Source organism: Cricetulus griseus, chromosome 3 (assembly GCF_003668045.3).
Source record: "Cricetulus griseus strain 17A/GY chromosome 3, alternate assembly CriGri-PICRH-1.0, whole genome shotgun sequence".
NCBI classification, from domain to species: domain Eukaryota; kingdom Metazoa; phylum Chordata; class Mammalia; order Rodentia; family Cricetidae; genus Cricetulus; species Cricetulus griseus.
Genome location: NC_048596.1, coordinates 219,330,625 through 219,355,100, shown reverse-complemented (window position 1 = coordinate 219,355,100; position 24,476 = coordinate 219,330,625). Strand labels below are relative to the sequence as shown.

The following is a 24,476-nucleotide window of genomic DNA, read 5'->3' as shown; positions in this document are numbered from 1 at the left end:
ATGCAGGGATGGTTCAACATATATAATCCAAAATACATGTAATCTAACATATAAACAAAATGAAAGACAGAACCACATGATTATGTCATTAGATGCAGAAAAGGCCTTTGACAAAATCCAACACCCCTTCCTGTTAAAAAAAAATTCTGGACATATAAGAGTTTCAAGGGACATATGTCAACATAATGAAGAAAATTTACAGAAAATTTGTACCCAACATCAATTCAATAGAGAGAAACACAATGCAATTTCACTAAGATTCAAGAACAGGACAAGGTTGTCCATCCTTCCCATACCTATCAAATATAGTCCTTGAAGTCTTAGTTAGAACAATAAGACAACTGAAGGAGATCAAGGGGATACAAATTAGAAAGGGAGAATTCAAAGTATATTTATTTGCAGAATGTAGGATAGTATACATAAGTGATCCTAAAAATTGCACAAGAGAACTCCTACAGCTGATAAAAACTTTCAGCTAAATAGATACAAAATTAACTCACTAAAACCAGTTGCCCTCCTATATACAATGACATAGTGAGAAAGAAATCAGTGAAACACCTTTCACAATAGCCTCAAATAATATAAAATTTCTTGGATAACTTTACCCCAAAACCTGAGAGCCTTGCATGACAAAAACTTTAAGACATTGATGAAAAAAACAGAATATAATATTAGAAGATGAAAAGCTCTCCGATGCTCATGGACAAGTAGGATTAATATAGTAAAAATGGCCATCCCACCAAAAGCAATCTACAGTTCCAGTGCAATCCCCTCCAAATTTTTAACACAATTCTTCACAGATATTTAAAGGATAATTTTCAGTTTCATAAAGAAACATACACACACACACACACACACACACACACACACACACACACACACACACCAAAACAAAGTAAAAAAAAAAGGATAGTTAAAAACAATCCTAAATAATAAAAGAACTGTTGGAGGTATCACCAACTGTACTACATAGCTAGAGCAATGAAAACACCATAGTATTAGCACAAAAATTGAAATGTTGACCAAAAATTGAATTGAATTGAAGACTCAGATGTAAATCTGCACACCTATGGACATTGGATTTTTTTAATAAGAACACCAGAAATACATGCTGGAAAAAAGAATTTTCAACAAATGGGACTGGTAAAACTAAGTGGTATGTAGAAGAATCCAAATAGACCCATAGTTACCACCCTGTACAAAACTCAAGTCGAAATAGATCGAAGACCTCCACATGAGGCCAGATAACACTGAACCTGATAGAAGAGAAAATGGGGAATAGACTTGAACTTATTGGCACAGTTTGAAAAGATTTTCTGAACAGAATACCATCAGCACAGGCATAAATGGGATCTCATAAAACTGAAAAGCTTCTGCATGGCAAAGGACAATGCCATTGTGACAAAGTGGCAGCCTACAGAATGGGAAAAGATTTTTACCAACTACATATTTGATAGAGGGCTAATATTCAAAATATATAAAGAACTCAAAATACTAGATATCAAAAACCCTAACTCAATTTTAAAATGAGGTACAGATCTAAATATGGGATTCTTGAAGAACCTCATGGTTGAGAAACACTTAAAGAAATGGTCAACATCCTTAGCCACCAGGGAATACAAGTCAAAACTACTTTGATATTTCATTTTATACCCATCAGAATGGCTAAGATCAATAAAAACAAGTGACAACTCATGCTGCCAAGGATGTGGAGTAGGGGAATACTCATCATTTACTGATGAGAGTATATACTTGAACAGCCACTATGAAATCAGGAAGATGGGAAGTGATATTCCTCAAGACCCAGCTATATCACTCTTTGACATGTATACAGAGATTACTTCACCCAACCACAGAGATACTTGCTCAACCATGTTCATTGCTTCTCTATTCATAATAGCCAAAATTAGAAATGACCTAGATGCCTCTCAATAGATGAATTAATTTTTTAAAAATATGGTACATTTATGCAAAATTACTCCGCCATTAAGAAAATGAAATTGTTATATTTTTGGTTGTGAGCCTAGTCTTTAACAGCTGAGCCATCCCTCCAGGCCTAGGAATCCAGTCAAAGAGAAGGAGGAGGGATTATATGATCAAGGGAAGTCAAGATACTGATGGAGAAATCTACAGAGATTGCTGAACCAAGCCTGAAACTTGGAACTCATGAAAACTCATGAACTTTAAACCAACAGCCATGGAGACTCCATGGGACCAAACTAGGCCCTCCGTATATGGGGAAAAATTGTGAAGCTTGAACTATCTGAGGGGCACCTGGCAGTAGGACCAGGATCTAACCCTGGTACATGAGCTAGTTTGTTGGCTCCCATTCCCTATGGTGGGATGCCATGCTCAGCCTTAATGCATAGGAGAGGGGCTTGGTCCTGTGGCAACTTAATGTGCCAAATTTTGTTGACTCAAGGGAGCCCTTACCCAAAAGGAGGAGTGGCAGGGGTGGGGGGAAGGGAGATTGAGGTTGGAATGTAAAATGAAACTTAAAAAAAAAAAATGAAATTCCCAGCCAAATGGAAGGAGCTAGAAAAAAAAAATCATCATGAGTAAGGGAACTCAGACCCAGAAAGACAAATATGTATGTATTTGCTTATATGTGGATAATAGTGGTTAAGTCAATGAAAATGAAGCTGCAATCTATAGCGCCATGGAGGTTAGGTATAGCATATGGAACTAGAGTGTACAGATACATCTCTTTAGAAAATAGAATAGGTAGGTATGGATGGATGGGGCAGGGACTAGAAAGGGAGAATCAAATAGTAGGAGGAAGGTAGAGGGGATCAAAATAGGGAATAAAGGGAGAGACAGTAAAAATAAGGGCCATTCGTGAATATTACAGAAACCTAACATAGTAGAAGCTCCCTACAACATATACATATCTGAAGGCTATTTAAATGAATCCCCAAACAATGGAGGAGACACAACCCCAGCTGGACACCTCGTCATATGAAGCTTCTAGTACGTGGATGGGTTACATCAGAGTTGTTGACCAAAGTGATCCCACGGTAAACCCCAAAGAACCCAAGCTGTTGCCAAGACTAACTGTTACTCTTCGCAAACTGATAGCAAGGCCCTACTACTGAAGACAACACCTACACAACTCATTGAACATGAGGTAGTACCTATGTAGAGCTTCCACTCTTATATTCTGGTGTCCTAGGTACAGGAAGATAGTCTTCAAGCTACCAAAGAAAAAATATAAACACCAACCCAGATACAAACCCTCTGATACAAACCATTGTAGAATGGTGCCCTGCCTATAAGATATGCTAGGGCAATGGTGGCCCAAAGCTTTCAGGAGTAAACCAACCTACATCTGATTTGACCTAAGTCTATTCAATGGACTGGAACTATTTGGGTGACCAAGAACCTGAATCTAGATAGCCCAAGGACTTAGGGTAAAAACAAATACTACTTACTAAACCAATAGCAGCAATAAAATGACAGAGGCCCACTGTCAGATAATATGCAGAGAGAAAGAGAGAGGAAAGATGGAGAGACAGACCTTGGAATGTTCTTCCACACACAGGGTGTCTCCATCAAATCCCTCCCCTCAGGCTTAGGGAATCCTGCAGACAGGAGGGAGAAAGAGTATAGAAACCAGAGGGATGGAGGACACCAAGGAAACAAGCCTCTCTAACTCAACATGATCAACACACATATGAACTGACAGTCACTGAAGCAGCACACACAGACCCTGTATAGGTCTGCACCAGATGGGGTCCTAGAGCAAAAAGAATGGCAGACACAAGCCCCCATACCTAATCCAGAGGCTATCTCCAATTGATCACCAGTGCAAATGAAAATTTAACTTTCTCCAAAGAAGTCTCACTGGGGAAACAAATTACTCTTAAAAGTAGGTTGCATTACCAGCAGTAAATGGCCAATAAAAAATTCTAACTCAATGGCATCTTTGGAAATTCCTTGTCTCATAACATGACGTTGAATTTTTCTTTGTTTTGATTTCCTATAAATTTTACCTTTAAAAAAGTTATCTATTTAAATTTTATATATCTCTCTTTTTAACCTGTAGGTCCATTGTGTATATATCATGGCTTCCAGTTTAGTGTTTTTATGAAATTCCAGAGTTTGTGAACCAGTGTATCTCTGCATCTATATGTTTCTTGTACCCTTTCTTGAACTCTTTTCCTTCTGTTTGTCTGTATTGTCCTATTCAAATGTGGGTTTTTTTTTTGTTCTATTTTATTTGATTATCATCATGTAGAGGCCTGTTTGTTTTCTAATGAGACATAAAGGGGTGGATCTCAATGGGAGGGGAGATGTGGAGAAACGAGGAAGGGCAGAGGAAGGGGAAACTATAATCAGGATATATTATGTAAGAATAAGGTCTATTTTCAATAAAAGAAAAAAGAGGCATGGGCCTATATAATATTTATTGGGAGGGCAATTAGAAACTATTTCTTGGTAATAGCAGATAAAGGAAATCAAGGTATCTGAAAAGCACACTATTTTAAATACTTAAGGTACTGATAAATGTATCTAAACAACAATATATATCATAGTAGTTGGAGTGATTTGGGCTGAGAGAGAACAGTGCATGAGGATCTGACTTCATTATTCTTGCTGTAATGTTCACCTGTGGGTACCTTCCTGGTGGGCTAGAAAGGAAAAGGATACAGTCAAATATAAAGGCTAAATATCTTCTTAATTATAAAATAATCCACTTGTATTTTTTCATTCTGCAGATAAAATATTTCTTCAAAAGTAATGCTGTCACTTAAAATCCTTAACATGTGTATATGTTTTAAAGAATGACTGTGCCCTTTGAAAAGCAATGGCTTTATCTTTAGGGTAATGCCATATTGCCCCGAAATTACACACAGAAGAACAAAGAACACCTCACCACAGTTCAATGGAGCATTTGTGCAGGAGCCCTGACGGCAGTTTTCAGATGCTCTTTGATGATGAATGATAATATTAAGCTCATACTCAGAGACAGCACACAATAATTCTCCATTCCCTGATATTAAAAACCTATAAAGGAACATAAAGCTAGCCTCATATCATAATTTACCCCCTCCGGTTAAGGCACTTCTTTGTGATAACTCAAGTCAAAAAAGAATAAGAGGTTTCAGGGACATTGGCAGGTATCAGAGGTAAGCCAAGATAGTCAAGAGATGGTCCAGCCAGAAGATGAACTCAGAAAAGTAGAGTACAAGATACTGGGTGGAAAGGGTCGAAGACAGCTGAGTTAGGTTGCACTAAAAGATGTGTTATCTATGTTTTACTTTGTTATGTTTTTTAAATAAGGTTTATCCTAATATAACTTAGAAAAGAAACAATAAAATGGGATAATGATTTTTCTATATTATCCTTCCTCAATTCAGATAAGAGGGAATTTCTCCATAATATATCATTTAGACAAAGAAACGAATGGTTATGTTCGCATTACAACTATAACGAGCACTAGTTGAGTGAAGAGAAATTTAGAAGAGAATAGGGGAAAGCTCTCATGAGTCATGCAGCTCTCAAGAGTTTGAACATGATACAGACTGTAGTGACAATAATGAAGGCCTCTCAAGTGAGTTTTTGTAGAAGTCCCAAGACCTAACGTTTCAAGCTTGCTAAAAGGAAGGCGAGGAAAACAGTGGGCATCTCCAGAGAAGCTGTGTGGGTGTGAGAAACAGTTTCTCGTTGCTAGAGAAGAAACAGCCATGCAAAGGGCGTGCAGGGGTCCCACGGCAGCATACCAAGAGTCTCTAATTTTGCTACTAATCCCAAAGCAGAGAATGTATGAAAAGTGACAGGGCTGTTGCTTAAGCAAATATGTCATCTGAATGAGAACTGGAGCTAGTAAATAGATAACTCATATCATGGGAGCAATGAAAACGAATGAAACATAGCCTTAGGCAACAATATGGATAGATCACAAGTCATAATGCCAAATGAAAGAAGACAGAATGCGTGCTGGATGATAGGGCTTTATATGAAATTCAAAACTAGCTAAACCAAAAAAATAATACTAAAAGATAAGGTAGAAATGGCACAAATGTAGAAAGGAAGACCTTTCCAATGACTGCAAGAAGACCACAAGGCACTTTAGAGGCTCAGAATGTAGCCTATTTATTGATCTGTGGTTACTGCTTGAGTCTTCACATGGCAGTAATTCCTTTATAATATTATGGGTACTGGGCCTTTACACAGTATGTGTGTGAGAGTGTGTGCATCTATGAGTGCATGTCTGTGACTGCGTGTGTGTGAGAAAAAGAGTAAGTGCAAGAAAGAACACGTGGATAAATATTATGGCTGTATATGGATGAGAATAAGCATCTATGGAGATCTGAGTTAAAAGTGCAAGCTACTAAGACAAATCAAGATGGCTTCTGATACTGCTTTAGCAAAATTCACAGTGACACAAGTTTTTTGTTGTTGTTGCTGTTTTTTGTTTTGTTTTGTTTTGTTTTGAGACAGGGTTTCTCTGTGTTGCTTTGGGGCCTATCCTGGAACTCACTCTGTAGACCAGGTTGGCCTTGAACTCACAGCTGTCTGCCTGCCTCTACCTCCTGTGTGCTGGGATTAAAGGTGTGCACCACGACCACCCAGTGACACAAGATTTTTATACTCAGACATATTATGTCTCAAATAAACAAAGAACAAATATTCTCAAATGTTATGTATTGCATGTTTCCATGTCTTCTGAAATTCATGTTGAAACTCAGCCACCAATTTATAGTATTAAGAGGTGAGGCATTAGGGGGGTAATTCAAAAGGGAAAGTAGAGTCCCTGTGGATAGGAGTGTGTACCCTTATAAAGAGGCCTGAGGGAGGAATTCGTCCCTCTTGCTCTTCTGCTACAGGCAGAGTAAAGACATAATAGGTTGCCTCTCCTGACGTGCAGCAGGAAGTCACCATCTTGGAAGCAGAGAGTAGCCCTCACCAGAAACCAAGCCTGACAGACCTTTGATTAAAGACTTCTTAGGCTCCACTGCTGTGAAAATGAATCTCTGTTTTTTAACTAACCAGCCTGAGGTACTTTGTAATAGCACAGGAGCCATTTTGCATAAAATACCTATGGATAACTGAATCCAACCAATGAGACAACATTCATAAAGACCTATGCATCTACAGTTTGAAATAAAATTACAATTTAATGTTCTAGAATTTCTATCTTTACATTAATGCTTTGGGAATTTAAAAAATGCTAGTATTCTTGGTTAAGTAGTCAAGCTTTAGAAACTTGATTTTCCTTTCTTAGCTTTAGGTAACATTTACTAAATTAAATAGTTTATAAGACTAAATAATATATATCACTGGTTCATCTTCTGTCTTGACATTTATTAAGTATTGATCAGCAAAATATAAATAACTGTTATTTGGGGTGGTAGAGTATTGTGTGAACTATTTCTAGCTTCCTGTATTCTTTAAAGCTATAAAATAATTTCTTCCAAGCTGATTTAGTGAGTTCAAAAGCTAAGTATTCTTTCTGCCCCCAGTATCTGCTGCCCTTTACACGCCCCACATTTTATTATCCCCACTCAGTCAAGGCGTCAAGGCCTCCTTTTGTCCCCTTATTGGGAGAAATGTGAATAGCTAATGGGGTGCTGGGGGAGTGGGTGTCATGCCCCACTGGTGTTCATGAAAGAAAACATAAAGATACCCAAGTAGGGTATCTTTTGGAAGAAGAGGGCTTCAGTGAGAGAGGAGAAGGGGATGTGAGGGTGTAACAGGAGATAGAAACACCCAAAACTCTGTGTGTGTGTGTGTGTGTGTGTGTGTGTGTGTGTGTGTGTGTGTGTGTGTACCTAAAATTGTCAAATAAATAAAAATAAAACAAATAGTTTTCCTTCTTGTCTGTTTCTTCCCTACTCTACCAAAAAAAGAGAACAAAACAAAACAAAAAAACAGATTAGCAAACAAAACCCCTAAGATATTTAATGTCTAAAATAATCCTCCTCCTCTATCTCTGTATGTAGTGGAGGAAGTGAACCAAAGTTTCAAAGCAAGTCAAATCCCCTAATGATAAAACAAGGCCTCCCAGCAGAAAGGAGCTGTGTGTGACCTTCTCTACAAACAAGATGACATACTCGGATACCTGAAGTTGTTTTCCTGTTGTCAAACCAGCACTCTGAACTCAGAGATGTTTTCTCTGACCCTGCATCCCCAGTTAATGAGGAAGGTGTTTCAAGGAACTAATTAACAGAATCCCTCACAACACAGGGCTTTTTCTGTCGACCAGGAAGAGAGCACCAGGACCCTCCCCTCTTACCTGCAATGACAGCTGTCTAGGACTTGAGAGTCCATCTCACTTGGACAGAAAGTCAAGATGTTCCACCTGGTTGCACATTTTGATATAATTATTTGGCCCTGATATTTTGGGTGGAGGTAAATGGTTACACAACCACCCAAAGCATCCAATTCAATTTTTCTACTAAACTAAAAACAAATACCCTATTTTTTCCTCAGGTTACAAAAGAAAAAAAAAAAAAGTTGTTTTTGGCCAAATGAAGTTCAAACACAAACCTTCGGGAATTTCTTTTTCCTTGGAAACAGCACAGAGCTGTTCAGGGATGGACCACTGCTATGTTACAGGTAAGCACCGCCCATCATATAGGTACTAATGGTGCTAGAACATCCAAGTTGACCATATCTACAAACCCAGTAAATATCTAAAGGAGGCCATCAGTTTGGGCCTAAATTTCAGGAGACCCTCAGGGAGAATTTTCACATTCCTTACTCGAGCTTCACCCTGGGAACCCACCCTGAAACCTCCTATGGCACCATGAGTAAACAGTAAAGTGATAAAATAAGAATTTTAAACAGTATTCAAGACACCCCTAGCCAAACGGTGTTGTGCTAATGACTTCTACTTTTAGCTGACAAGTCGTGCTATTTAAACAACCACATTTTGCTGCGAGACGGCCTTCAGGAACAGGTACCAAGGCAACCAGGCTGCTGCCGGGCTGTAGGGAGCTGTGGGGAGCTGGGGGAGGAAGGATGCACTGATAAAGATCCAAATCACCAACACAAACTCAAAAAATTATCTGAAGGAAAAACGAAGAACTGGACTTCATTCAACATCCATCTGGTGTCTCTGCCAGGAAAGAAATAGCTTAGGGCTCCCCGTCTTTAACCAATTTCACATTTCAGAACGGCACGGAAGGAAGATGCAAAGCTTCTCAAAGAGATGATTTGAGAGCAACTTCTGTGGTTGACATTTTGGTGATATTTCTGGACATGACATCTTTGGTTGATGACTTAGGTATAGAATATGGAGCTAGTAATCCCAGTAACATACTCCTGTTAGAAAAGCTAAACGCATAACACTGCTGCTGTCAAAATACGTCACCATGGACTCATATGTCAAAATAGTTTTATGTCAAAAGTTATTAATCATAATATCAATATATAGAATGAGGGAGGAAAGCAATAGAAATTTCATTTCTTCCCAATATGAATAATAAAAATCTGTCACATGTACACCTACATTCTGAATCAAACCCCAGAACCAAGTCCTGAAAGTAAGCAGAGGCCCCCAAAGTGCAGCCTGCCCTACTGGAGGATGAGACCCGGGCCCACCACATGGGGAAAACAGTCAGTAAACATCTTCCCTGCTGAAGAAGTAACACCTTGACTCCAGCTCAGCAAAGCTGACTTGTAAACTGGCGTACAGAACTATACAAAAATTAACTAGTTTTTTAGCCACTGAGTTCAGGCAGTTTGTTGTAGCAGCAAAAATAAACTAATACAGTGATAGGTGCCTCTGTGCATAGACTCTTACAGTGAATCATAATGTCCCCTTTCATTTAGTGAGCTGCTTCCAGCTTTAAGGCTCTATTGATAAAATCTATGCCATTTGTTGCCTCATGTTACAATAAGTGGAGTAAAATGAATGTATTTTTGTCTTGGCACACAAAGTGTACAAATATGTATGTTTTGACTCTTACAGAAGGCTACCAAACATTATTAGTAACATTAAAATACCTGAAATATACTTCCAAATCTTTCTCCTGTTACACTCTGCTTGACAGTGGCTATCTTCCTGTTGGTTTTCTCAAACGACAATGAAAAGTTAAAGGAAGGGCTGGAGAGGTAGCTCAGTAGTGTTTGTTCACATGAGCATAGGGATGTGAGTTCAGAGTCCCAGAAATATGTCTTAGAGTTTCCATTGCTGAGAAGAGACACTGTGACCACTGGCAACTCTTACAATGGAAAACATTTAATTGGGGCTGACTTACAGTTTCAAAGGATTTCTCCATTATCATCATGGTGGGAAGCATGGTGAAATGTAGGCAGACATGGTGCTGGAGATGGAACTGAGAGTTCCACATCTCGATCCACAGCAGCAGAAGCAACTGTGTCACTCAGCATGGCTTGAGTATATATGAGATCTCAAAGCCTGCCTCCACAGAGACACACTTCCTCCGAAAAGGCCACACCTACTCCAACAAGGCCACACCTCCTAATAGTGCCACTCTCTATGGCCCAGCATTCAAACACATGAAATTGTGGGGGCCATACCCATTCAAATCATCACACCATGTAAAAGCTGGGTAACCCTAATTCGGGACAAGAACAGACAGGTGGATCCCTGAAACTCTGGAAGCCACATTCAGTGAGAGACTCTGTCTCCAAAAAAACGGGTGGAGAGCAATAGTCCCAATCAACATTAATCTCTGGCCTCCGCACAACACAAGACAGACACCTGCATGCACACATGTACACATATACACAGAAAGACATACAGAGAAAGAGAGAGAGGGAAGGAGAGAGACAGAAACAGACAGACAGAGAGAGACAAGGGGGGGGGAAGAGAAACAGACAGGCAGGCAGAGAGAGACAAAGAAGGGGAAGAAAGCGAGCAAAAGAGAGAGGCAAGGTACAAACAAGATAATGGGGAAGTCCATACACCTAGATACTGAGGCAGAGGAGAAAAGCTAGCTGCATGCCAGCTAGCTTCCCTTTCCTGGCCAAAACAGCCAGAAAGAAATTTTCTTTTTACAAGTGTTGGGTATTGCTATGCTATGCACACCTGTAATCCCTGTCCTCAGAAGGCTGAGGCAGGAGACTAAGAATTAGATGTCAGATTGGGCTACTTGGTGACTACCAAGTATGGGTTACTTAGTGATTACCACAGTTTGGGCTACAGAGTGACTACCACACCTGGGCTATCTAGCAGGACCTTGTCTCAAAAAGCACCAAAAATCAAAATAAATAAAAAGATAGTAAACTCTTGGGATAATCAAGGGGTACAGGATGGTAAGAAGACTTTAAACCAGAATTTCTTCCTTCTTCCTTTAGGGCCTGAATTCATTGTTAATGTCGAGCATGGCTATTGAAATAGCTCCAACAACCCCATACTCCCTCACCACCACACACTTTGCATACTGGGTCTGCATTTAATTGTGACCATTTCTTTGGCCAATGGGTCACTAGAAATGTAAATTAAGTCAAAACATTGGAAGAGCTGTATACCTGAGTATACAGTTTGTGCATATGAGGTACAACCTGTGGATTCTTCTGAAGGGGCCACCACATAAGCAGGGCTCAGGACACCCTGAAAAGTAAGAGGACACTGGAACAAACATGGTGTCTTCACTGACAACAATGTAAGCCCACGGACACACAAGTAAGATGATCCCAGACCATCCATTTTATTTTCTGCTGCTATAAAACACAACATCATAGGCTGGACAACTTATAAAGAAGACATTTTTGTCACCATTCTGGAAACGGGGAAGGTCCTTATCAAGATGTAGGCAAGTGATGGGGGCCTTCCAGCTACATCATCCCACGGCAGAGAGCATTGCACAGTAAGAAAGCAAGGATATCTGTTGCTCCTCCTTCTGCTTCTTTTTTTTTTTCCTGTTTCCTTCCCTCTTCCTGCTCCTCTCTTCTCTTTCTCTTTATAAAGCCATTAATCCCACCTGGACCCACAAGATCCCATCTAACCATACTTCTCACAGGGCTCCATTTCAAACACCACCAGCATACATAGGACTAGAGAGCTTTTGTTTTCCTAACACATGAACTTCAGGGGAAGTCATTTATAACCAGAGCACTCACCTGTCAATCAGCTGCTCCCCTACCCCCACCCCCAGCTGACCAGATTCATGAAAGAGCCAAGGAAATAACAGCCAAGACAGTCCTACTAGCTAGAACTATGAGTGAACAAAAAAAGCTATAGTCAACCTTATGGCTAAGAACTGACAGTGAGCAATCCAATAGTCAAGAAAACACGAATTTGTGATAAACTGGTGTTCAAAGAACTGTAAAAGAAACAACACAGACCAGAACATTTCATTCACACACAACACAACACACCTCCCTAAGGAGCTGGAGACAGTTAATAATTGGTAGGAGAAAGGAGTCATATTCAGTGGTAGCCACTGGTAAATTGCCTTTGCTCAAGTAAATAACCTCTTACCCTCCTACCTATGATCATGCAAGCAAGCCTCATCCTTTAGCCACTGTCCTAGGAACACAGAAAGCTGAGAAATAACATTCCCTTGGATGTCAAGTTGCACAAGTCATTTTCTGCATCCTCTTACAACAAATTACAGCTAGCCAAGTCTTTGGGATAGCAATTGCTTTCACTCGAGTCAGTCAACTGAAATGGCCAAACAATGAACCTTTAACACTGACCATTGATCTTGTTAATTGCAGGTGCCACTACATTTGCTTCTATGGTTTCCAGTCAGCCCCCTCTCCTAACACAGTTCCGATTGCTAAATGGTCAGAACACGCAAAGTGACAGATTTAGTGTTTCACCAGCAATTTATATAACTGACAGTTACCCAGTTGTTGTGGTGAATTGTGATTTATTTGTCTCACGCTGTAGCACATAACCTTTTAAACGTAAGAGGAAAAGCCAACTCCTTTTTAAAGCTTAATATATGACCATCTACCACTTTACCCTATGAACTGGATTTGAAAGAGAAGGGATCAAATGAGTGATGTATTTCCCTTCTTGCAGCTCTTCTCTCAGGACAATGCATTCAAGTATGTGGGTTCCATTATTAATCTTCATTTGCACACTGTTCATGAACCCATAGCTTTACAGGAAGGGCAGTACGCTACCAGTTGGCTAAAAGAACCTAAAATGAAAAGTTAAAACAGGACTGTTTGGGGGTGAAATGTTATACTGAAGGCTACGTGGGTAATTACAGGGCACATTAATAGTTCCCAAATTACACATAAAGCTTCCCAAGCGGAAACGTACTTCTGGATTCATGGGTTTCTCAAAAGAATCCACATCTTCTGATAATTAACAATAATGGCTTAAGATACAGCCAGTAGCTGTTTAAAGGGACTAAATAATAGTACTCTATCAAGGGGCATCAAATACTGCTACAGACTGCAATCTGTAAGCAAAATATAAGGCAGATGAGAACTGCTTAGTTCGGCTCCCCCTAAATTTATATAAGGCTCAGCATCTCAGAATATGGCTGTATTTGAAGACAGGGACTTCATGGAGCTGATTTATTTAACATGGTATGCTACGAGTGGACATTAATCCAGTCTCCATGGTCCCCAGGGGAGATGAAGACATTTGAATACAGATAGAAAGGTGTGGTGTAGACACAGGGTGAGGAGGACAGAGGGAAAGGTCTTCCATGGATGGAGGAGAGAAGTATGGGACAGATCCTTTTACAACACCAATACCCAGAAAGACCCAGCCTTCGGTATAGACCTGAGGCTTCCAAACGGGAGGGAGATCAGCTTCTGCTATTTAAGCCATCTGGGTTGGAACACAATGCTACTTAGAAGACTAACAAGGTCTTAGGTATAATGGTGAAGAGATGACTCAAAAAGCAATTAAGACCCAGAGGTTATCCTGGGAGTTAAAACATGAGAGGGACATGGTTTCAAAAGAAATGCTTAAACAATTATAATTAGATGTGTACCCTTCTGTGGCTGCAACCAAACACTGCTAGTGAAAGCATGGTTGAAAGAATAATTTCTGGAGGTTGAGTAAACAGGTAAGAAAACATACTATGTCACTGTTCTCCACATGAGCAGGTATCAAAATGAGTCCAGATTTCTGCAGTTAGGTACAATGAGTAACTAGACAATAATGCAGTAAGTGCTTCTAGATATCAGGAAAGATGCAGCTTGGGAGCAGACCCATAAGAAAAAGGAGATAGGATGGGGAAATCCCATATTCATCCTTGTTTTCTCTCATAGGTGTTTCTAGGTAGTCATGCCTGAAGTGATAGATCAGACGACATGGCTCACAACATATCTACAGGGGGAAGCAAGGCAGCAGAAAGAAAGGAGCTAGAAGAAGGAAAAAACAAAAAAGAAAAAAAAACAGAGCCACAGAGGGATTTCCATGAGTCACTGACCAAATGACATTGATGTCTACTACAAGTGTCCTCAAATCTAGGAAAGCAAAACAAAACTCACCAGGGAGGAACAACTCCAGATAAACTTAACTGAACCATTGCCAAAGTTTGGGGAGGATCAGAAACTATGCCCAGACCATCCAGAACGCAGAGCCCTTCACATAGAGGAAGCTAGTATGCATGGTTTGACTCTACCAAGCATTAGAAACATGCCTTGAAAGAATGACGTTGATTGCAAGTAAAGTAACTCTTCCCTGGACTTCAGTTTAATCGCCTGCAAAGGACAATAACAGAGTTATTGAGAGATGCAATGTGTCGGGCTGGGATGGAGCTTGGTCTGCAGTGTACTTGCCAGGCATGCAGGAAGTTGTGTGATCAACCTCCAGCATCCTGCAAACTGGGTGCTATGGTGCATTTCTGCAAGCCTAGTAATAGGGAGAGGGAAGCAGGAAGCTCAGCAGTTCAAACATCTTTGATTACATAAGAAGTCTGAGAGCAGCCTGGGCTATATGAGACCCCACCTAATAATTAATTACGTAAATTAAAATCGCATATACATGATATTTATGTGATTTATTTATTTATCCATGTTGTCTAATACGTAATAGGCCATAAGACAAATCAACTAACAGGTTTTTAAGTGCTAAATAGAGATAGACTAGAAATTCTGCAACACTGTAAGACTGAAATCAGTAATAAAAACTCTCAGAAATGGCAAATTCTGAAAAACCAAAACTCAGTTTTGAAAGAACTAAAAAGTCAAAGAAGGAATCAGAAGGAGAATTAGAAACTATTTTAAATTGAAAGATAATGAAAATACAGAATATGCAACATGAAGTTAACATAGCAGAAGGGAAATTCTTATATCTCTAAATGCTTATTTTTAGAAAATGCATGGAAAAAAAACTAGCTTTTCACCCAAAGCTAAAAAAACAAACAAATAAAACTGAACTGAACTGAGAATAAGGAGGAAAAAAAAAAGGAAATTAATAAGAAGTCAAACATGGTGTAAAGAAACTCAAACTACAATGCCAGTTCTCTGAAATGACTAAAACGTTAATAAAGTCCCATCTGGCCCAATCAAAGGTGGTAGGAAGGAGAGAAGAAATGCAAATTCTAACTCTAGCAAACACACACAGACTGCATTGATTTAGATGCTACATATTAGCTTAAAGGGTACACACAAGAGTTTTGAGATACTAAATTTACCATCAGACACTAGGAGAAATAGAAAGTCTTCAGAGAACTGGATTGTTAAGACTATTGCTAAAGCACCACATACCACTGCTAGAGGAGACAGAGAAACAATGCTGACACTGAGCTGACCCTTCCTCCGTCTAGCTAGACTTCGTAACACTGGACATTGCTATGCAGGCTGGAGAGGGAGCAATGGCTTTTCTCTTAGTAAGAGCTGTTTACTGATGCAAGGTTTGAGCACTCAAATACCCCCCCACCCAACACACACACACACACACACACACACACACACAACACACACACACAGAGAGAGAGAGAGAGAGAGAGAAGAGAGAGAGAGAGAGAGAGAGAGGGAGGAGGAGGGAGGGAGGAGGGAGGGAGGGAGGGAGAGAGAGAGAGATAGAGATGAGAGACATCCTAATTAACAAGGTGTGGTAGTTTGAATGTAATTGGCCCCCATAATCTCATAGGTAGCAGCACTATTAGGAAGTGTGGCTTTGTTGGAGTGTGTATGGCCTTGATGGAGGAAGCATGTCACTGTGGCACAGGCTTTGAGGTTTTCTATGCTCAGGATACTGCCCCATGTCTTAGTCAACTTCCTGTGGCCTGCATATCAAGATGCAGCCAGCATCATGTCTGCCATGCTCCCCACCATGGTGATAAGGGACTGAACCTCTGAAACTGCTAGTGAGCCCCGTCAATTAAATGTTTTTCTTTATAAGAGTTGCCATGGTCATGGTGTCTCTGCACAGCAATAAAAACCCTAAGACACAAGGTGATTGTATCCCATTTGTGGTTTCATAAGAACACCCTCCTCACTGTGGACAGCTGACTGAAAGGAGCAAGGCTGTATGACACCATGGAGGAGGCTGTTTGAGGTTGAGGAGCCCTCATCTGAAATCCCTGGGTTCAGAAATGTTTAGGTTTCACATTTGTTTCAGATTTCGGGATATTTGCATTTACATAATGAGATATCTTAGGAATCAGCCCAAATCTAAAATTAATTCATTTATATCTCATAGCTACCACAGACATAGCCTGGAGGTAATTTTATACAATAGTTTTATGGTGTCTGTATTTGGACTTCAACCTGTCACAGGCAGTCAGAAGAGGGTTTTATGTTGGCCCCCAGAGAGTCTCAGACTTTTAGATTAAGGAAGCAGAATGTGCACAGCAACCCAGGTGAGAAATAAAGGCAGACAACAGGTGTGCCACAGGGGAGCCTACTACAGTCCTGCAGACTGAGACACTAATTGTCATTTCTATCTTGCAATCTTTAACTATTTGCTTCATTACTTCCTTCTTTCAGAGATTTTTTGTTATCAGAGGGAAAAAAAAATGTTTCATTTACAACTGTTCACCCAAACCGGCAGACGCAGGAACACAGCCTATACAGAAACTGGTATGAAAGTATGGAGGTGTGTAGGAATACATCCTATACAGAAACTAGTATGAAAAAGAAGATTGGTTATGGCTGTCCGAGGAGGTGGTACCTGAAGCCAAGTACAAGCCCAGGCCTTCTCTAGCATTGCAGACCAGCACCTCCAACTTGACTTAAGTACACATGGCACATTTAGATGCTCTCATCCCACAGCAGTCAGTGTAGGAGACCAGAACCCTGATGAACACATCAAGGGTGCGAGAAAGGTCTAAATAAACATAATCTTAAAAGCTGTTCTGTGATGAGTTATGATAAAGCCTGCTTTGGGCTTCATCACTAGATCCCTGGTGTTGACAATATGAAGGACAGCCACTCCCATCCTACTCCATTCCCAGCTCTGGTATCCCAAAATGTCCACACGCACATTTGTAATATCATTTGAGGTCAGACTGAGCATAGCATTGCTCATTGTCTTCAGCTAGGAGTAAGACACAGGAGATGCTTTGAAAAGAGATGCCAGATAGCTAGGAGACATTATATATGTATTCAGGGGGTAAGAACTGTGTTTACAGACATGCCTGTGGAATAACAAAAATTAAATCAGGGAGCTTGGTTACTGCAGGCATTTCTCCCAGGGCAAGAACACATTTAGTGTCCTATTAAATCAAAGGATGCCCACTGCAAACAGTGGCATGCTTTACCAGCTGGTGCTAACACAGATTGATGCGCGTGTTCAATCACACTGAACCTGACATGCCTCCTGAAATTTATACTGCACAGCGGAAACGTTTGCTATGATACGGCTTCCCACTCCCTTTAAGGCAGTAACTCACCAGGTAGAAATACAGCTCACTTAACAGTTTTAAAAATCCACGCTTAAAGTATTTTCTGGGGCCAATGATTCGCTGGAACAGAATATATAAAGTGGGACTTGTTAAAAAAATATCATGGAGGAGGCTTGAGAGGGGGTCACTTTTGATTAACCACTAAGACCACGGGGAATCAAAAGATATGAAACATGACTTTTTGTGAAGTCTGGTGAAAGATATATTACCAACAGGAATAACATGTAAGAGCCAGTCAGCAGTACCATCCAAGTCAAAATTCAAAGTTTGGCAATTTTTTTTATTCCTTGCACTCTGTTTTTTTTTTTTTTCAAATGAAATTAGGGAACATATTTGGGATCATTACAATCTGTCATCTAATGGCATGTTAAATTTCTTCATTGGCTCACTATCAGCATGTTTATAGACTACCAGGAGGAACACTTACTTTTGAAACCCAGAGATCTGAACTAAAAATCAGATCCTGTGAACAACAAACTATTTTCAACGATGCAAGCAATGATGGGGGCAAGTCACAGTCCGTTTTGGAGTCAACCTTACAAAGACACCAGAAAGCTCTCCTTCCAGAGAATATAGAACTGAGAGTTTAGGAGATAATTTTGTAAATAGAGATATTTGGGTTAAAAACTAAGGTATTGTGTAATTCTGTTAAGTTTAAAAATAGCCTTAAAGTGTGAGCAATCAACTTCGTTACATATGCAAGTAGCAAGCAAGGTGGCTTTTGGCAGAAAGAAAATCTTTGCAGGGCAGGAATGATTGCTCAGTGGTTAGGAACAACTGGTTGCTCCTGTAGAGGATTGGGTTCTGTTCCTATCACCTGTGTGTGTGGCTAAAACTGCCTTTTAACTCCAGTTCCAGGAGTGATCTGATGTTCTCTTCTAGCATCTTCAAGTAAGTGCACACACCCACACATTTGAAAGAAGGTGGGGGAGGGGAGGGAGGGAGGAAGAGAAAGAGGGTGGGAGAAGGGGGAGGAAGGAGGGAGGGAGGAAGGAGGGAAGAAAGGAGAGAGAGGGTTTAAATCATAACACCTCCCATGAATCCTTGGCATGTCATTAACCTCCCAGAGCTTTCTGCTACTCACCCACTAAATGAGGAGAAACACCCCAATTTCACCAGGGTGTTGGAAGTTCAAGTGAAATGACATGTATAAAAATGAATAGACACATTCATGTACTTAATAAATATAATCTCTTCTCTTATATTCTTTATGGATTCTTCAGAGTAATACAGAAAAACTTAAGTAATTTTTTAAATGAGAAAATATTTAGCATATAAAAAGGGCAATATACACAGATGCTCAGGAACCTCTTGGCTCATTTCTTGTCTCTTTTCTTCTCCCTGGATCACCTTAGAAAACCTCCATCCACTTACCTATGTGTCTCAACTACTTTTGTATCACTATGACAAATACCTCACAGCAAAAACTCATAAGAGAAAAGATTCATTTGGGCTCATGGTTCTGGAAACTCTCTGTCAGTCATGATAGGGAAGGTTGGATGGAGTTCATGGTGGTAGAAGGGGCAGGAAGCACGGGCTGCCACAACTAGGGCTACAAGAGCCAGCCCCCGTGCCCAACTTAACACCAATCCCTAAAAGTTTCCATAGTTTTCCATCTAGAGAATAAGCATTCAACACATATTGCCTGTAGGAACATTTTAGATCCAACCTGTAAAACTATGGCTTTCCAAATTCCCTTTGTCATGTTTCTCAAGACCATCTATGCCTTTAGTAATGTGGTTTTTGTTGTTGTTTTGCAGGCTTCCTATGGGGGCATCAAAGCCAGAATTAGTCTTTGCCTCTTCTGAAGGATATAGAAAAGAAATAGAACAAAATAACGCTAAGGAGAGTAAGGGGTCACTGCATGGAATCCCCATGAGTGAATTGGTTGCCAGGTGCCAGCACTACCTGCCTCTGTGTGGAGACTGAAACCCAAGTCAGAGAGTAATGGCAAGATTTGCCACCTCAAGTATGCATTAGTGACAGTGACATAAACTGTATCAGGCAGGACAGAAAAAACAACATGAGTTCATTAAGGTCTCAAGGAACATTCTTGACTTTTCTACAAGGGAGTTTGGAATGAAGGGTGTCTATTACATAATTTTAACTACCATCTAGATGAAACTCTGCCCATTAGCATCCATAAAGTAAATATCTGAAACCATCTAAGTATCTAGTAAATAACAGAATAATAATTATATACTTCCTGTACTCTCCTGGCTTCCTTCGTGTAGATTTGAAAAATGTAATCAACTGTCTTCCTGACCCTGCCTCTGTGCCATGCCTTCCCTGTCATAATGGACTATCCCTCTGGAAGTGTAAGCTAGAAGTGTAAGCCCTTTCTCCCTTAAGTCACTTTTGATTTATCGTAGCAGCTAAAAAGCACTAACGTGGCCTTGAAGCTCCTCTCTTGAATACCTCTCCCCCCACTCCCCACCTCTGTTACATTCACATAACTTTTTCTGTCATTTCTCCCACAGGAGCCATATCAGGACCCCACTCCCGCTGATCCCTCTGGAAGCCTCCTTCCTTCTTTAGGTCTCAATGCACTATAGGTGACACATTCTCAGATGCCTCTCCTGCTACACAGCATTTTACTCAGGCTTGATTTCCAACACCATGTGATACATCATCTCTACTCACTCACCTAGCTTTCTCTGTCTTTGTCAATTGTCTGTGTGTCTCTTTCCCTTCCTTCCCTCCACACGGCATGTTCTGTCTCCTCTTATGATCCCTAGCAAATATGCAAAACACGGGTTTAAAAATATTTGTTGGGCAAGCAAATTCTACTTCTTGGGAAGGTAAGTCCCTTGGAATTAAAAATCAAATGGAAGGAAATCAATAAATGCTTGAATGAATAAATGAGCAAGTGACTCAATTCCCAATTTATATCTTATGGTCTAGAGATATTATTTTTGAATCATGCTGAGATATTACTTAACAGAAACAGCTGAATGGAGAAAGGCTTATTTTGGCTCCTGGTTTCAAAGGTATTTCAGTTCTCTATGATGACAATGGCAGTCACATGGTGATAGACTAAGAAGCAGAGAGACCTGGATAGGAAGAGTGGTTAAAATCTTCAAAGACACCCCTCCCCTTGGTGGCATAATTCTTTCTGTCAGCCAGGCCCTATCCCTGAAAGGCTTCACTGCTTGAAATGGTAGCATAAAACTGGGTAGTAAGTGTTCAAACCATGAGTCTGGGGTGACGTTACTCATTAAAACCACTACAAGGCATATAGACTGACATGGAAGCAAGTGTTTTATACGGTTTAGAAACCAGAACTACAGTCTAAGTAACATATGCAAGGAAAAGAAAAGTCACAGAATTCCAAACAAGCCCCTGACTTTCATTTTGCTGTGTTCCTTTGTGTCCTTGGATTGAACAAGTCAGAACTCATCTGGATTCCTTTGCTTAGCTGCAATTCTCTCGCCAATGAGGTTTCAAATTACAAACTCTGAGGTTATGTGAAAGGATTTTCACAAAAAATCTCAGGAGTACTTACCTTGCTTATGTAAAAAATAATCGACCAAAAGAAAATCAACACACACACTTTAAAACATAGGCAGGGGCAAACCTGCATCCAGTGGATACCACAGAGAAAGAGTGGATGGGCTCAATGAGAGAAAGGGCTTTGGATGGTCACCTGGTCACCTGGAAGCCATCGCTAATGCAGGGCTTGCTCACCAGGAGGCAAGAATCACACAGACAATGCAACTGGCTTGGTATGAAACAAGACAGCAATTCATTTTGCAAAGCCCATCTCAGGCACACTCTGCATAATACTCCAGCCTCACTCATAGACCAGCAAAGCCCGCCATGCGATTGGCCTTTCTGTCTCAAACTTCCTCCTGTACCATCTTGAACGGTTGTTGTCTTTTGGTTCAAACGAAGAAGTGCATGCCTAGGAATCTTCCTCTGGCCATATGGGTGAGTAGGAGCCCATCATGGTGGTCAGAATTCAAGTGGTTCAAGTTCAGCCACTGTGACTCACACTAGCTGTGCCCTAACGGACATGTCACAAACCCTCCCTGAGCCTCAGTTTCTTCATCTCTAAAAAGTCTGTTCACCATTTTCACAAGTGAAAGAGAGATGGCATGGGAAAATGCTTACCATGGTGCTCTGGCATCCAGACCTTACTAGCTATTATTATATTACCAGCTAGTATGTTGTCCTTGGCTTTTAAGGACAACTTACTAAACTTACACTGCTCAAAAATAGATACCTCAGAGTCTCCATCATTATTTTTAGATTAGCAACTAAGGTTTGCAAAAAGTTTGTTACCTATTTCAAACTTTATTCACGTCAAAGTAGGGAAAAAGACCACCAGACAGATATGGACACTGTTTTCTAGGTATGGCTAGCGGAAGTGAAGTCATGCAAAGAGTTTTACAATTCTATTCCTAAGTAAAAAAATATATACATGTTGCTATCGGATAGCTTAAAGGAACCCTCAAAAAAATATGGTGGCATAGAACATTTATGTAAACTAAAAAAGGAATAAGAGTTAAAAATACATAGATAGGCCTATTCTGGTTTCAATGAGGTACTTTTCTAATAAATTATCCAATAAATGAATTGCTTAGCCTAATGCTTTATATTACCATATTGCTTGAAGAATTTAAAAAGCAAGTAAAGTGACAACCACATGCATATTTGCTTTTTCCAGCCTTACTAATCACACTAACCGAAGACACACGTCAATAGCATAATAGCATTGAGTGAGCTTCAGCCTGTTACACAAGGATCCGTCTCACACATGGAGTTTTGATTCAATAGTGTAGGAGGAGGTGAGTTATTTATGTTCTGTAAAATGTCCCCAAGTATTGCTAATGCTAAAATCCATGGTTAACAATTACTGTCCCAAGTCTTTCCTTAGGCAAGCTGTTTCATCTTAGAAAATTTTCACTTTTTCACCCAACTTTTCTATTCCCAGACAGGATCTCCAAACCCCAGGCTGGCCTTGAATCTGGGAGTCTCCTATTTCAGCATCTTAGCTGCCAGGTTTACAAGTTTATATGACCAAAAAAAAAAAGAAGAAGAAGAAAATTTGTTTTGGCTCCTATGCTTTGTTCCTTCCAAAGAAAAACCTGGCTCTTTGTAATTCAATGAAGAAAAGGGTTAAGTTACTCCTGAACCCTGAAAACACATAAAACAAAATCAGTCTCCTAACTCCAACAAAGGGGCTGAAGGAGATGGGGAAGAGGGGGGTGAAGTGGGATTTGTCCCATGAAATCAAGTGACTGTTTGTCTTTAAATCTTTTCTTTTCTTTTTTTTTTAATGCATATCCCTGTGTCTGTGTAAGGGTATGCCACATGAATGTAGGTTCCTACATAAAAGTTGGACTCCCAGTAGCTGGAGTTTCAGGTAGCTGACATGGGTGCTGGGAACCAAACTTGAGCTCTCTGGAAGAGCAGCAAAGCTCTTAACTGCTGGCCCCTCTCTCCAGGCCCCTGCTCATCTTTTATACAGCTCTTTGCTTCAGAACTGTGGTCTCCCATGTGACAACCCATACATGGCTGTGAAACATCTGACTTGTGGTTGGTGGCCTCTGTGCTGGGAGCACAACTCTAGACAGAACTCAATTGTGCCTGCAACATTCCTAATACTTTAGTATCTAAGATCTCGTCACTTAGTTAACTCATTCAGTAGGTTTTGTTTAACATGATACCTTCTGCTTGGCAATAGGGTGAGCATGGAGACGGTAGAAGGGAACGGATGTGAAATGCTCTTACTCTCATGGAATCTTACATTCTCATTTGTAATAGATGGCCTTTGAAAACCACCAGTCCTATTGTAGAATCGCTTTCTCCAACAAATATGAGTCAAATAGATTTTTTGTTTGTTTAATGTGCTATTTTGGTGTAGAGAACCAAATAATGGAGAAACAGTATCAGTTCAAGAAAGCCAGGTGGTTCCAAGGATAGAAGAGATGAGAGGAACTGAGAGGCCAGTGATCTCAAGGTTTTATTGTTTCTGTTTAAGAAAGGGTCTCATGTATGACCCAGGGTGGCTCATGATTGTCCTGCCTCCTTTTCCCAAGTGCTGGGATTCTAAGTCCATGCCATTCATGATCTTTTTGCAGAAGGGCAGTGTCACCTCAACAGTCATGGGTTCAGAGGTTATGAGAGGGGGAGGAGAGACACCTACTCTGGGCCACAGAGAAAACTGAAAGTTAGCTACCAGGAACAAGACCAAAAGAGTTACCAGTAAGTATACATTTAATAATTCTCATTGGAGACGGCATCAGGCAGAACCAAATCCACCACTGGAAAAGGCATTTTCAGGTAACTATAATAAATACATTTTATCTAGTGGGTGAAAAATTTCAGGTGGGGGGGGAAGAGAGATTATGAGCATTGCTTTGACAAAAGCTATTACTAACTCAACGAGAACCCAGAAAGCTTACTGAACAAGTACACAAGGAATTCTAAAGGAAGTTCTTCTAACCCCATGCTCCTCCAACTACACCATCCTCTCCTAGGCCACCCCTACACCCAGCCATCAGCAATTTCTGAAATACTGCCCCCTAGAGCTGTAGCACAGAAAGTCAATTCATAATACGTAGGCTCTAGCCAATGACAAATGGCCCTAATTTAATCAGAATGGGGTGCCTGAGTAAGCAGAGAGTGAGTGGAGAGTGAGTGTTAAGGAGAGGAGAGTTGACCACAGTTGCAACGCTCAGGTAATTATGAATTAAACCCAGCCCTAAGACTGCTGACAAGCAACCTTAC

General features: G+C 40.3%; 1 protein-coding gene and 1 long non-coding RNA gene across 4 annotated transcripts in view; both read right to left on the bottom strand.

The window, feature by feature from the left end:
• Positions 1–24,476, bottom strand: part of Rsu1 (Ras suppressor protein 1) — a 185,564-nt gene that overhangs the window by 107,417 nt on the left and 53,671 nt on the right. The gene's annotated exons all lie outside the window — the stretch shown is intronic.
• Positions 4,393–24,470, bottom strand: LOC118238599. The gene is made up of 2 exons (XR_004769337.1): positions 17,730–24,470; positions 4,393–4,631 (listed from the first exon to the last, which is right to left on the bottom strand). It is a non-coding gene; the product is annotated as an uncharacterized LOC118238599 (long non-coding RNA).